General features: G+C 40.2%; 1 protein-coding gene across 1 annotated transcript in view; it reads left to right on the top strand.

The window, feature by feature from the left end:
- The window catches only part of LOC136857610 (UPAR/Ly6 domain-containing protein crok), a 376662-nt gene that overhangs the window by 270338 nt on the left and 89537 nt on the right, over positions 1–16787 (top strand). The gene's annotated exons all lie outside the window — the stretch shown is intronic.

Here is a 16787-nt window from a genome sequence, read left to right as displayed (position 1 = left end):
TTCAAAGACGCTCTTGCACTTACTAACAACATCCGACACTAACATGAGAATACATAGGTGATTGGGAATGCCTAAAAATTCTGAAATGTTCAAAATGTATTTTTGCGTCATATTTATCAGTGCTTTAAAATTATACCTTTATTTCCATTATATTATATTGTTCCTAAGCGTACTAAAGTTTCATAATTGATGCCCGATGACAGTTAAGCGCGTGCCTTGCAAGTAAAACTTCTCTTTTTATTTCCCGTCTGTTCACATTTAAACAGGGAAATGAAAGTTGTTGCAAATACAACGGGTTTGTAGAAACGGGTGCTTATAAATAAAAACACAGTCTGCCTACTTCCATTGTTGACGAGATAATACCAGTGTTCAGGGAACATTCAGACAGTGAATCTTTGATTAAAAAAAGAAATTCCTCACGGTAAAACTTAAAACTCCAACGAAAGTGTAAACAACGTAATATGGTCGAGGGTACCCAAGACACTTTTGTGCAGAAGAGACTCTGAATTTTGTATCTATGATGCAATTTTAGTATTTAACAAGGGTTGCAATGCTAAAAGTGAGGTGATGAACAAAATAATGGGTAGTGGGGGGATCTATACGGGCAGCCCTACGCAGTCAGTGGACAGTGAAAGGGTTAAGAAGGCAGAGAGGGCTCTTAGGGAGCTACAAAACAAGGCAGTGGGCAGAGGACAGACAGCAACGAGAATGATACTGGTTAAAATGGAAGAAGAAGATTTATATGGTGCCCGCATCTAATAAGAACCTGACTAAAACTTTAATCACAGTTTTCCACAACAAAGTAATTTCTAATATAGAAGAAGCGATGAAAAAGTTTCCGTTCGATGGCCGTAAAGTCCTGAATTGGGGTGCCAATGAGGCAAAATCACCATGAGCAATGAGGCACTCACCCCACTGACGCACGAGGTTTATTATCCACGTGTGGTAAACACCGTGTCTTGCTGCGTGAAGAAGTGCGTAACCACCTGCTGCACATCCTCGTCCGGCAGGAAGCGTCGACCCTTCAAGGTCTTTTTGAGGTGACCGAAGGTGTGGTGGTTGCCATGCGCCGGTCCGCTCTAATCGCCTCATCCACCGCCCACTTGTTGTTCGTAATTGATGTGGCTGACCTCCCAGATCGACCGGCGTCTTGTGTCGAAACGCGACCCCACACGGAACTTGGTGCACTATTCCACAACGGTGGTTTTCGACAGAAATGCTGTCCCATACACAGTCTTCATTCTCCGATGGATGTCCACCGGTGTTTGTTATTCGGCAGCCATGAACAGAATAACAGCACGTTGGTCCTGTTTGGACGCATTTGGTAATAACTTCGCCATAGTTCACGTGGCCGCATTTAACACACGCACTTCGGCATGACACAACTGATACATTAATCCCTTTGCGTACACGTCCCTGCTTATATATCCGCGTCGGAGTCACCCTACGTTGCATGTTCTTATCACGCTTTTCCTCTAGAACTATTCAACGTACGAAGCTGAAATTCTTAGAATTCGTTGTCCCATGTATACATGACATTTAACACACCAACGTTTGAAATTCCCATTTATATCATATTTTATAGATTGAAATGTGTAAAAGAAAGTACAGCAACTGTATGGTACGATTAAAAGTTCGCAAAAAACAGAAAATTATTTTTCATGGAAACGGGCGTGCCAAATTAATCATAGACTAAATGTATAAAGTGAACCTTTTGTAAATATGATGGGTCTGTGTGAAGTAGGTCCTGAGAAAAACTGCATCAGATTTAGAGAATTTAACATTGGGAAGAGAGTACATTCCCACTCCTCAGAATAAAAGAGAACGAGAAATGACAAATTGCTCACAGCTAATGGCTGGCACAGGAAGAAGGTTATGGCGTACAAATGGAACACTCCACTGATCTCAAAGCCAATTTCTTGCTACTTGTCCTTTCAGAACTACATTGAAACATGGTATACACAGACAGGAACTAACAACATACACGGATACGTAAATAAATCAACAGCTACACTGAACTATTAAAACTATAAACAATGTAGGCTGTTGTACTAACTTATGCTGTACTAAGCTGTAAACTACGCTATAGTAGAGAGATAAAGACTAGGAATAACAATACGAAAACACGAATTACTGAAGGAAGTACAAAAGATAGCGAACCGTACCAAATACCTAGTACACGAAACCTTGTTGCCAATTGTATTGTGTACGTCCACTGTCGGCAGCCCTGAATATTGTTTTCCATGGCTTCCTATTTTCACACCAGGCAAATGCTGTGGCTGTACCTTAATTAAGGCCAAGGCCTCTTCCTTGTTAATCCTAGCAATTTCACATCCTTGCGCCGCCGAAAACCTGAAATGTGTTAGTGCGAAGTTAAGCCACTAGAAAAATAATCCACAGTTCTAGCCCTTCAGGCATCAATTCAATGTCGAAAACATCCTAGGGATATGAGCTACGAATTTTAGGTAAATAAAATACAGTATAATAAAGTATGAGAATATATTCTTTGTCTGTCTGTTAGATCATCAGCCCAGAGGCTGGTTGGATCCTTAAATAGCACCACCAAAAGTTATGCGGTTATAAGGAAACCGCAGAAACCAATGGCAGCACCAAAATGAGGCGTACTAGGCAAGACGAGGAGTGAGGTAGTTTGCCATTGCTTTCCTCACTGGGTCAGAAAGTACTATTGCAGCACGACTGACCCTATGAGCAACACCTTTCATAACACGCAGATGCACTATACTGCTAATAATAAGAGTTGGTGCCTGACATTTCTTAGAAGGAGGTCCGTTTACTGCCTGCCGAGGCGGGATAAAGGGAGTGGCTGTGTGGTTGCCATGGAAACGAGGGTGGGGCGACTGCGGTTGCCATGGAGATAACACTTCAGGGCAGCTCGTCTTGCTGGGAGTTGCCAAACCTGTCACTGTCACTGATAAGAACCTGATTGTTTGTATAAGAGTGATCGCAAATGGGACGACACCGCCTGGCCAGGTAGTCTACAACAGATCACAGCGGTCAGAATGAAGGAGGGAACAAGTGAGCTGGAAGCGAGGGGTAAAAGTATGTAGAAAGGAATGCTGGAATGTGGCAACATCGTGAAATGGCACGTGCAGTGCTCCTCCCTCCAACCTTACCTGTCAGACACCAACTCTTATTATTAGCAGTATAGTCATGCTCTGAATGTCATTACTCAGCACCACCCATACCCCAGCAGCTTCCATATTGTCACAGCCATGGATAAGACTGGGACTTCGGTTATTAATTATTAATTTCGTATGACTATATCTAGCCGAGTGCAGCCCTTGTAAGGCAGACCCTCCGATGAGGGTGGGCGGCACCTGCCATGTGTAGGTAACTGCGTGTTACTGTGGTGGAGGATAGTGTTATGTGTGGTGTGTGAGTTGCAGGGATGTTGGGGACAGTACAAACACCCAGCCCCCGGGCCATTGGAATTAACCAATAAAGGTTAAAATCCCCGACCCGGCCGGGAATCGAACCCGGGACCCTCTGAACCGAAGGCCAGTACGCTGACCATTCAGCCAACGAGTCGGACGGGACTTCGGTGAAAGCTACACTTTACTCTGGCCTGTGCCAAGAGATGGATACAAAAGTACTGTATCCATCAAGAAGTGGCAGCAGGCAAATATTATTTATTCCTAAAAATTACAATAACCTTCTTAATCATCTTTATCCGGTCGATTAGATCATCAGTTTGCCTTTTTCTACCACTACGAGCGCTAATGTGAGTCAATGCTTTGTTTCACTCAAGCACCACTATTAGCGCTATTGTGAGTCAATACAGAGTTTCAATTAAGCACTTATAACTACATTCGGTGTGGACATTTTTCAAAAAATAAAAAACGACTGAGGGTATTGAACCAAGGAACATATTACAATAATAATTATGTAAATAAGTAAATTATGCTAAGATTTAAATAAAAAAGAATATGAGTAAAGAAACAAGCCATTTTAGGCTGTTTATGAGGAGCTGCAATTAGCCCGGAAGTGATTTTCAAAATTTGGTTTTTAGTTTGACAGAGAGATTCACAATTTCAAACCATTTCTGGACCTTTAACCCTTCAACATTCGGCACAATTGAGAAAAAATTGCTTAATTTTACGTTTTTCGTAGTATGGGGCCCCTACTTTGTCTGCTAAGAAATATTTTCAGCATTAAAAGAATAGTTCACAAAATAATTGGATGTGACGTCGGAAGTCATGATCCAAAGCTACATAGTTCATACATAGTAATCAACCCCGTAGATGCTAGTCGACGTAAACGCTTGATTGATGACTTGTTCGCTAAACAAACATCGATACCTCTTCGGCCAACGGCAATCCGAAGATGCTTTGTAAATAAAATGTGTGCACTAAAAATTTAGAAAGACAGGTTAATTTTAATACGTTCTTCTCCATGGCTAAATGGTTAGTGTGCTGGCCTTTGGTCGAGGGGGTCCCGTGATCGATTCCCGTCCTGGTCTGGAATTTTAACCTTCATTGGTTAATTCCAATGGCTCGGGGTCTAGGTATATATTCGTAATTAGAATCCATTATAGGTAGAAAGCCTCATCTTCACAGACGTGCAAGTCGTCTATACGGCATCTACTCGGAAGACCTGCGCCAAGCCTTCAGCACTCCTTTTGATACTGTTTAAGGCTATACATATTTTGTACATCTTCAACATTTCTTCTCTGGGATCTGTGGAAACTCCCATTCATAATGTGGTGCTGCACCATGATGCCATGTTTCGAGAATAATAATTGTCTATGCAGCAGGCCGTAATTTAAGCATGCGCGTCCAAAGCTCCCTAGCGTGTATTTAACTAGTCAGCCAGCTGCTAGCCACTAGCTTCCCTAGCACGTAGTTATGAGTTGATCTTTCCAACACGGCCATGGTGCCCCTTGTAATGAGTCGTTTTCCAGTGATTGATTACATATTGTGCAAATACAAGGACTGCTCTGATTAATTTCTGAACTCTGACGATGACCAATTTGTGAAGTGTAACTCGTATCTCTAATAGATAATCTTTCTATTGAGAGGCGCATACTCTTCGCACCGTTCAAAATTAGAATGACCGAGTGAACAGCTGTGCGCTTTGGGTCTCGTAGCTATCAACTTGCATTCGGGAGATAGTGGGTTCGAATTCTACTGTCAGCAACCATGAAGAGGGCTTTCAGTGGTTTCCCATTTTCACACCAGGCAAATGCTGGGGCTGTACCTTAATCAAGGCCACGGACGCTTCCTTCCTATTCCTAGCCCTTTCGTATCCCATTTCTGTCATAAGACCGTTACGTGTCAGTGCGACATAAAGCTATTTTTAGAACAACAACAAAAACAAAGTAGAATATCCATCGTTCACTTGTTACCATAACCAGGAAATATTGCACATGTGAGCTGGACGTAATAGGGTGGATGTAATTATGCAAAGAGCGTTCTTTCCCGACCTTAAAATTGGGTGTTTTTCTCGTCAGGTCTGAACAACGGAATCAGGATCAATGGGGAGTACTTGAGCAACATTCATTATGCTGATCATACCGTAGAGCTTACTACTAACTTAGTGGATTTCCTGTTGCTGATAGACCGAATCAGGGATAAAAGCAAAGATTATGATTTGTATCTATGCATCAAGAAAACGTCCGGCTCCATGGCTAAATGGTTAGCGACCGAGCTCGATAGCTGCAGTCGCTTAAGTGCGGCCAGTATCCAGTATCGGGAGATATTAGGTTCGAACCCCACTGTCGGCAGCCCTGAAAATGTTCCGTGGTTTCCCATTTTCACACCAGGCAAATGCTGGGGCTGTACCTTAATTAAGGCCACGACCGCTTCCTTCCCACTCCTAGCCCTTTCCTGTCCCATCGTCGCCGTAAGACCTATCTGTGTCGGTGCGACGTAAAACATCTAGCAAAAAAATTGGTTAGCGAGCTGGCCTTTGGTCACTGGGGTCCCGGGCTCGATTCCCGGCCGGCACTGGGGCTGGGTGTATATGTGTCGTCTTCATCATCATTTCATCCTCATCACGACGCGCAGGTCGCCTACGGGTGTCAATTCAAAAGACCTGCACCTGACGAGCCGAACTTGTCTTCGGACACTCCCAGCACTAAAAGCCATACGCCATTTTTATTTATCAAAAAAACCGAACACCTCGTCATTAGTCAAACTCCAACTCAGGATACGTAACTAACAGGAACACAAGGAATCGAAAGAACCAATAAAATTCAAAGAAGACGGTTGATTTTAATCATGATAAAATTATTGGTAATATATCTTATAATTTTCCCAGTCCTAAGTCTGACAAGTCGTTATATGGAGCTAGTGGTTGTTTGTATAATGGTAATCAACACAGGCAAAGTTATTTTTGATTTGGAAGAACAATATGGAACATGTGATATTAAGCCCTTATACTCACTTCGTTATGTGTGGCCCGAGCAGGTCGACAGGTTATACTGCGCTCCGACTGAATTAATCAGTCAAGTGTCAGAGTATCGTACCATTTAGTGACGTGTGAACACTTGAAGTACTTAACTAGTGAAAGTGTAAACAGTACCCGTAAGAAAAGCAATGCAACAAATTAGGAAGAATACGCTGAAATGTACCTTTCAACGAAATCACACTCATCCACCTGCAGCCGAAATTCATGTATGGGTATCAGATACATTGAAGGTCAACATGGATCAGCTGGAAGCTCTACAACTGGACGCCACCAAAATCTCAGTATATATTGCACCCGTCCACCTCCCGAGTCCCAGACTAGCATTAATCTCAGGGGTGTCGGTTCATTATTTAAGTCCACAAATATATAAATATAGAGGCATAGTAGAACACGGGAATGAACGGAGCAATTTAAAATTAAAATGGGGAAAGCTCGATTGTAAACTTGAATTTAAGGACTCCATGATAGGACTAGGAAGTGACTGTTAACTTTAAAAAGGGTCTCATCTAACTACAATAAAAAGATTATGAGAATGGTTTCCTTTGAATTAATTGCCAGAAGGAGCAGTTTATTACGCCACACGACGTACGAAACTTTGATACATTTGGCAATGATATTTAAATTTCCATACATGTTACATAAACAAATCACTTGCTATACCTCAAGTGGTATCAATATGTTGCTGGTTGCTTCTGAAAGAAATTACAAGTGGAGTATAACTTATGGATCGATTCCATTTGAATCGAACCGTTGTTCAAGGATATAGCTTCCTTCTATCGGGAGCCCGAGCATAACCCATGTTACGGTCGGCTTCTCGATTTAACTAAGATGACGTACCCCGGCTATATACATTTTTCCGAGACCGGTACTCGGACTGGGTAATGTTTCTCGTGAATTACGAAAAATGGATTACACGGACAGTTCCTATCTTACGATGTCCAGCTGATGCCATACCACTGAATTAGCATTTATATTTTATTTACACATGATCTGAAATGTTACAAAGTAGCCTCAGTAGACTACTGCCACAGATGAGATAACGAGAAGCGGTGGGAAACACCACGCCGAAGACCTCCCCTCGCATCGCAAGCGAAGTAAACAAACACACTAAGTATTACTGTAACATGTCCCGTGCGGAAACCGTACGATAACGAGGTAACAAATCACTATAATATTTATTATTCTTATTATTCAAACATACGAATAGAGGGATTTTGTCACCAATTAATTAATTCACTATCGTCAGAATATTCATTCATCCCCGAATTTATTATCATCCTTGAAATTATTATTATTATTATTATTATTATTATTATTATTATTATTATTATTCTCAACGGTTCCTGGCACTGTCACGTTTGATTAATATCATCATTATTATGCGGGGCGCAAACACAAATGGTTATTACTGTTATTATTATTAGTATATCCCTCTTGTGATTATTATTATTATTGAATAGGTGACCCAAGATATTATTATTATTATTAACGTCACTCAAGATGTTATTATTATTATTATTAATGTCACTCAAGATTATTATTATTATTATTATTAATGAACCGGTCACTTCCGCCAAAAATGCATTAGGATATCGGTCGCAATTACAATTATTTCACTGATCAACCAACGACATCATTACTGTTATTATTATGATAATTATTATTAATCTGACCGCGACGATTTGACATCGTCCTAACCTTGTTACTATTATTATCGGTTGCATATTCTCATTTAGATTCCCGTTTAACATCTTTATCAACGCTCATTTAATTAAGGCGGTCCAATCCTTTATCTGCAATATTTATTGTTATCATCACGCCATCATGATTGTCATCACTCGTCATTACAATGATTACAATATATGATCCTTTATGTGGAATCTGAACTCTCATTATCCTTAGATCTGTAGTATCTCGACGAATAACGGTGCAGTCTATTTATTTCGTACATGCTGTCACGGGTTCGAATTCTACCCGCTGCGTAACTCAGTATTTCTCTGTGACACTGGCCGTACATTTTACACTCATTTCAATATCCTAAGTGTCTCTCGTACGGAATTTATATCCCTTTCTATCTCAATATTCCTTGATTCATTTATTTCTCACAGAATTATCAACTGACTTATTTATTCACTTCTGACATCGTACGACCTTTTATTATCTGACTGTAGATTCTTTAACATTTTTCTATCTCATTTTGATCTACGCCTTAGTTCGTTCTCCACAAATAATCGTAACATCTTGAAATTATATTTACCAAAATTTGACAATCATGGTTTCGTAATATTAGTCCTACGTGTTCCGGCTACTGAATTGCAAATTTAAGACACGACATTTATTCGTAAAAAAAATATTGGACCGTAATTTAAACCACACGTTCATTAACATGTACGGATTATTAACACCGATCTTAAATTTCAATATTATTAATTTATCAAGTTAAATTACCACACACTTTAATTCCGAATTAAAAACGACATCCCGTCATTAAATGATTCCCGATAAACTCAACACCTGATCATTTAAATTTTATTATTACGCACTGCTCACTAAAATTTCCAATATCTCATGAATTATTATTATTATTAATATCGCTTCTCACAAATTTAACAACTTCACTTTGAAAATATGAACACACTAATCAACAACAAAACACAGCTGGCATGACAAGGCTGGACTTTCCTTCAATGTCATTACATAACTCGTCAAAATGACAAACAGAAAAGCACATATCGGGTCTATTTGACTATGATAACAAATTCAAATGTAAAAAATTATTCTTGACTACAAAGAAAATATGAATTCATGCATGACTTAACGTACTACCCTATATCTACAAAATTTACATCTACAACAAACTGAATACATAAAAAGACCCGATTATTTACATTGTTATTACTTAATACTGTCCGTGCTACAAATTTAGGATGGGGTCGTTAAGCGACTCATCTTGTTACAGAAGGTAACCAAGTCTAATCAAATTATTCCCATTTTTCCAATCACGCTAACATTTCCCAAATATTATCTACATTTTAGTACTCATCTTAGTTATTGGTAATCCATTGCAGCTTGGCAGATGAGAGGCTCCTTTCGGCCCCTATCCCCCGTACTACTCGTCCATTCTTGATGGCGTAGTTCCACAAATGATTTCCTGGCACATTACCATTTTTACACTAATACCTTAACTATCACAATACTTCACCATTGACAATGTTAACACTGAAAAATTTACTTTTATAAAACAAATTAATACCCTAGACCCAAAATTTAATATGTTACACTCTTTTAAGCTTCGTCCAATTACCGCACAATGGACATGGACACGTACGACGAGGTGTCAAATTATTCGTCCGGCACGAATTTATGTTGTCCGACGCGATACGCCCGACGCATGTCTCCCTCTTGAAGTGTTCATGATAACGGTTCGATCCTCCTAAGTACAGGCTATTATTTCTCCAAGTACTGTTCGTCACAGTATTCTATTCTTGCACTTAGTGCTGTGCAGTTGAATTTTATATTAGTCACTCTTGCAATGCAATTAATTAACTTTACTACGATATTTGTAACTGGCACACACTGTCCTAAGTTAACTACTTTCAGTTCACGGTTTTCGAGCGCGGTCACATTTTATAATTACCGGCGGATGCTCGCACCAGTACATGTTGAGTTACTGTGAGCCCGAGAAGTTCGAATTCAGCTGCGGACGGTCGTTCAGCTTTGAAGTACAATTTCAAATCAAGCGAGACCAGCACAACTGCTGATACTGGTAAGACTGGTAAGACTGGGGTAATACTGATAAGACTGAGGTAATGAGTGTCCCATGCGCTCGTATATATTGACGAAGCTTTCCCTAGCGCATTAACTGACGTCATATCCATGATGGCGGGGGTGGATTTTTAATATCGGCACTTGCACTCCGAACTGGACGTTAAAATTTATATCAAATTAATCCACTCCTCTAGCATGTTTGCTGGCTTAAATATGAACTCCTGACGATCATAGATTTAGGAGATACGGGTGGATTTAGCTCCTCACATTTCGCGCCTTTGGAAGCGTCCCTTACAACGTGGTTTTCGTCCAGCCAATGACATTCAAGCTGTCTGGTTTCCAAGAAATCCAGCCTTAAATTTATTTAATTTGCCAATAATTATCGATTATATTTCCATGCGTGACATCTAATAAATTCATTACATTGATCTGTGTACTCACAATAATTTATTACTGATTACTTTCGAAGCTACATTGGTGTCTCATCCCCCATCTCTTAAGATGGTATCCCTGAGTCTTCCATCAACTTTTTGCGATTGGCCTGCAAGTGGTCACGTGATTTAAGTTTCCACCTGCCCGAACCTAGGCTAGCGAATATCGTCGAACACCGCTGTACTTTTCCATTCAACCTTTCCTGGAATTCATGACGTCGCGGAAGTTTCCGTTCACCCCAAATATCCCAGCGCACTGCACGTGTGGCAAGCTTTCATTGTCTCAACTACCCCCTTCTCTTTCTGACCAAGACTTATTTGTGGACTTGTATTTTTCCTGGTCGCCAACTAATGGGCTCCCCTGCTGTGAAGCAGGTAAATTCTGTTGTGCCAGGCTAAGCCTCACGGCTCCAGTCTGTCGCGTACTCAACCTATTATTTCGACACAGCTTGTACGGAATAAGTTTTCTGTATTTCAATAAATGTACCATATATTATTTTATCAATCAAATCATGACTGACTATGGACCTATGTCACTCGGGTTCAATATAAAGGTAATCTCACGAAATATAATAGATAGATTGCTAAGTAACTGTGCTGGACAAAGTAGTATTTCCTTGTTTAATGGTGAACGGGTTCTAGTGGAAATAACTGAAGCCAGCATAGAGGCTACGAGAGTCAGACTTTTTAAAATTCCTCCACAAATTCCTAGGGAAAACATTTGCATCCATTTCTGCAAGTATGGTATTGTTAAAAGGATAACGGATGAATGTTGGTCCCAACACTACAAACTCCCTGTTGCTAATGGAATAAGGCAAATTCAAATTGAATTAAAACAACAAATTCCATCCTCTATTACGGTAGGAGGGTTTCGAAGTCAAGTTACCTACGACGGACAAGATAAGACGTGCGCTATATGTAATGCCCCCGATCACCTCCGTAATGCATGTCCACGGCGCGGCGCTCATATCCTATGATGCGCCTGGAAAAACTTCGTACGGCTATTCAACCACTATCCGCATCGGTTATAAAATTCATGTAGGCGTACAATTCCCAGCGCCGTCGCATGCATACACCCTAGGAATTTAACTGAATTTTACTATCAATTTTTACGCCAGCTATATACAGAAGACCCTATCAACCCAATGATTTATCACGGAATAAAATAAGTAAGGGCCCAGTTGCTGACATTGCACCCGAGGTACCAAGAAGGACTAAAAATACGAGCCCGAGACAATCAATGTAATAGTCAGGAAACGCCTTTAGTTTATCATTTAATCCAAGCACGTCGTAGGGGACGCCAAAAATGCGTTCATAAACTTACCATCACTGAAGGAAAGACGATCCAAGAGCACTCACAAATTTCAGACACCATTGCACGCTCCTTTGAAAACTTGTACGGGGATAAATCCAATGCACTTGTGGATCACCAAGACCGGATTTTTTGACGGCATACGAGGAAGAGTACAGCTTTGCAATCAAGACAACTTGTGTATACTGTTAACAGAAGAAGAAGAAGTGTACCAAGCTATCATAGAAAGCGCGTCAAATAGATCTCTTGGGATAGATGGATTGGGAAAATAATTCTATGCTGTGACGTGGCCGGTCATCAAGAATGAACTCATTGACGCTTTAAACAATACTCTTGAACCGGGAAGAATATCGATCGGATGAAAGAAGGTGTAATAGTACTCGTTCCGAAAGAGCCGCATCCCAATACTACAGATGACTATCGTCCCATAACTCTTTCAAATTTCGATTACAAGATACTCACCCGATGTTTGAAACGTAGACTTAGCGCTTTTGTTGACGACGTCACATTTGGTCATCAATCAGGTGCAGTCCAAGGACGCAGTATCCTTAATACCGTCTGTGACATTAGAGACACAATAAACAAATCATTGACGGAAAATTTGGACCATACTTTTGATAGAGTAAATCACAGATATTTGCTGGAGGTATTTAAAGCTTTCGGTTTCAACGCACAATTCACGCCAATAATTGAGAAAATTGTTATTGGCGGAACATGCAAGATCAATGTGAATGGCTACCTAATAAGTGCAATCAGAGTTGGGAGAGGAGTTCGGTAGGGTTGTCCCTTATATATGGTAATGTTTGTTATCTCGTTACAACCTTTTAACAGTAATTCAAAGCGCACATTTTCACCAGGCACTTCTGACATATTTGCTTATGCTGATGATGTCACCCTGATTTTCAACCGCAACACATATTTCCAACAGCTAATCACGCAACTATAGACTTATGGTCACTATTCTGGAGCAGTTCCTAACTTTCAGAAGACCAAGACTATGCTGATAGATAATAGAAACAGAAATTACAGAGATCTTCAGCCCTAGATGAATGTAACAGAGGAAATTAAGATATTAGGAGTGACTTTAACAGCGTGCAGAAGATTTTCATTTTGTTCATGTTCATTTTGTTAAACGATTGGAAACTATTATCTATGTATTAACTGTTGTTTGTAAATAAATAAGTTAAAAAAGGTGTAGAACCGCTTTGTGCTATCAACATCTACCACGAGCATCACTGTCGCAGAAGCTATAAGGAGTAACAGGAGTAACTTGCATTCGACTGCAATGTCCCTTGCTATACTGATTAACCTTTGTTTTCACTATAATAATCGTATTCTGTTGCCATTATTGACCATTATCAATGCAGGAATTAAATTATTTCTCTTAATGCTGCTACGTCATTTTTACGACGTGCTACGCAGTTACTAACAGAGCAGAAAAGATCAGTGGCGCTGGCCCTCGACGCGTGAACTCAGCACGCGCCGCTGTTCTGCGAAGCCAAGTGCGCCATTTCAAACGTGCGAACTTCAACGCTTTCTGCTGGTTGGATGAGTTAATTTCCGAAAGAAATGTGTTGGCCGTTGTGTTATTCTTGGCTCATTTAACGTGTGTGCAAAACTAACTGACTAAGCTTTCATTCCTCCCCTGAGAGGGGAGGCGGGCCACCTAGTAGGAAACACCTACTCTCTGGCCAAGATGTGCAAAATTTACGTAAGATCCGCGATTCCCTGCTTCGCGCCCATTCGATGTGAGAAAAATGAATGGGTAGTTCTTGTTCTCAATGCACACCAATAAACAACTCCTTAAAGTGGCTGAATAGAGACGGTTAAAAGATTTCCAGCGACATTATTTGTTTACCATAAAAGCGGTAGGGAAGTCGTTCTCCTTCACGTGCAGAAGAATTCACTCCTGCTCGAAATGTGATCGTTACTTAACATTATGATTTTTTCGTTCAAGGTTTTCGAATGTAGTCAGACATTGGTATAGTGTTCTAGTTCTAATCTACTCCCATTCATTATTCCCACGCAAACACAATAATTGCTCTGTTTCCATTATATTAGCTGTGAAAACAATGATCATAACATAACATGCTGTTAGCTTTTGTGACTGTTATGCGTCATATGGATCTTTGCCAAAATGAATATCAAAGCATAGCATGTCAATCTCACCTTTGTCACAATATGTATATGAGAGCAGAGCATGCTATTTGCTTCTACGTCGATTACATCGTGGACACAATACATGAAATAGGTAGCATTAGGTAGGTAAGGGTTATTCTACCCGAAGGCAGGTCCGAACCTCCGCAGAGGTGTTCCTGAGCCGGAGTTTACGTGCGGTAGAATGGCCAGTTCCTTTCCGCTCCTCCATTCCCTTACCCCCCACCAATAGCACGTGGCAACCCATCCAACTCTTGACCACGCCCAATGTTGCTTAACTTGGGAGATCTCACGGGATCCGGTGTTTCAACACGGCTACGGCCGTTGGCATAGGTAGTATTAGTTTGAGCCAATGTTAAGTTGTCAGTTCCTGTTTCGCCCTCAGTAAGTACTCACGTTAAATATTTCTGAGTCGTCATGGTGAACATTGCAATTGTGATTGTCTTTGTAAGGTACCCAGTGAGCTATAGGCCTAATATTAACCGGGCGAGTTGACCGTGCGGTTAGGGGCGCGCGGCTATCAGCTTGCATCCGGGAGATTGTGGGTTCGAATCTCACTGTCGGCAGCCCTGAAGATGGTTTTCCATGGTTTCCCAATTTCACACCAGGCAAATGCTGGGGCTGTACCTTAATAAAGGCCACGGCCGCTTTCTTCCAACTCCTAGGCCTTTCCTTTTATCTGTGTCGGTGCGACGTAAAGCCACTAGCAATAATGTTTTTTTGTTTTACGTCCCTCTAACTAGCTACTGTTCGGAGGTTGGGTGCATAATTCACAGACGTGCGCGCCATTATTCCCAAAACAAATGTAGATTAAATGCGTTCTATTTCTGATACCATTCGGAATAGGGCATATGTCCATATGAAGTTTTTTGCTTCAAATGATCGTTCCAGTCATATCTCTGCATATTGAACATTCCTCCTGGGGCATTCTGTATATTACAATCATCATTAACGAGCTAATTTATAGAACCAAAGAACGTTTCTTAATAGGAACCGTTAATAAACATGCATAATAATATAAATTATATTAAATGATTATATGCGTTACACAGCCATTAACGCGGGATTACTAGTATGTTCAACAAACTCTGCATGGGCATTCTGCGTGCTTCAGTCCGGCACATTCAAACAGAGAAGAGAGCAGGAGCTAGTAATCGATGCTAGCCGAGTAGAAACATATTTCTTGTTTTTATCTGCGTGACAGAACGAATCACGAAGATAATAAAATCTACCTTAAAATAAAACACGAAAATGGCCACATTGGGATGAGTGTACAATTTTCTAATAACTCCAAAGTTTTGACTGCTTGTGAGACAGGTTGGCAGAAATCTATTCTCGATATTCCACAATATTACACGTTATCGTTGTCTTCTAACGGAAAGACATGGTGACATGATGTATGTGAATTTCTATTTGGAGTAATAATAATAATAATAATAATAATAATAATAATAATAATAATAATAATAATAAAGACGTCTGAAATTTTATGGGCACGTTCGCAGACTGTCGGCAAGTAGACTGACACACAAGATTCTCACCTACATAGAACATCTAAAAAATATTCCATGGGTACTGGAAGTGAAGAAGGATCTGGAAAAAGCCCATATGGACTCAACTGACATCGCGGACAGAAACCTCTACAGGAAAAACTTAATGGATGGAAAGTGCAACCAGAGAACGAAGTGAAAAAGAAGACTGGAGCAAAGTGGACAGAAGAACGAAAAAGGATCCACGGAGAAAGGATGAGAGCTGTTTGGCAACTCAGAAAACAGAATCGTTAGAGCTTTGCGTGATCCATTGGGTCCATACGCACATAATAATAATAATAATAATAATAATAATAATAATAATAATAATAATAATAATAATAATAATAATAATACATGTTCCGGTCATTTTGCGAAACGCAGACGTGTAAGAAGGTGCTGTTGTGGATGGGTGGACAGAGAAAAGATGAGAGCATGATTTAAAACACTAAATTTTAAATTTGTTTCTTTTTTCGTTCTGATTTTAAAATTTGGTAGATAATCTGAACAAGTAACCACACATAACTCTTCAAGATCTTGTCAGCTCGTATAAACAAGGTTGTTCTACAAGTCCAAAATCAGGTACAATCGGGAAAATTATTGGCACAACAATTTACGAATAATGAGCGTTGTAACTCTAAAGGTACACTGTTTCAAAGAGCATAATTGCTCCACTCATTTACACGTTAGTAGACTGGGCTCCAAAATTTACTACAGTCCAGCCTTACAAAGGCACAACTTTCTTATCTAAATTTTACACTATATGAATTTCGAAAAGAGTGTTTACTGTCATTTCTGCTCGACAGTCTCATCCACACTAGTCTATAAATAACTAGAATTCAAACACGGGCAATGAGTGTCCATTCTAAATGGCGTAAATGTACAAAAGAAAAGTGTTTGAGAGAATTGGCCATGAACAAAATGCTAGGAGGCGAAACACGTGCACTCCTTTTGAAATACACTTAAAATCCTACACGGGCTTATGGCTCTAGGTTGCAGAGGCTAAGCCTATACTACAGAGGGCGACTAGATGGCGAAATATTTAGTTCCAAAATGGTTTGAAGAAGTTAGATTTTTAGAAAATCATAGTCACCCCCATTCCAAGTTGAATGGGAATTAATAGAGGGTGAACACCCTTTATTCCCTAAGTTACATATTCCC

Source organism: Anabrus simplex, chromosome 1 (assembly GCF_040414725.1).
Source record: "Anabrus simplex isolate iqAnaSimp1 chromosome 1, ASM4041472v1, whole genome shotgun sequence".
NCBI classification, from domain to species: domain Eukaryota; kingdom Metazoa; phylum Arthropoda; class Insecta; order Orthoptera; family Tettigoniidae; genus Anabrus; species Anabrus simplex.
This window is presented reverse-complemented; position numbering and strand designations above follow the sequence as displayed.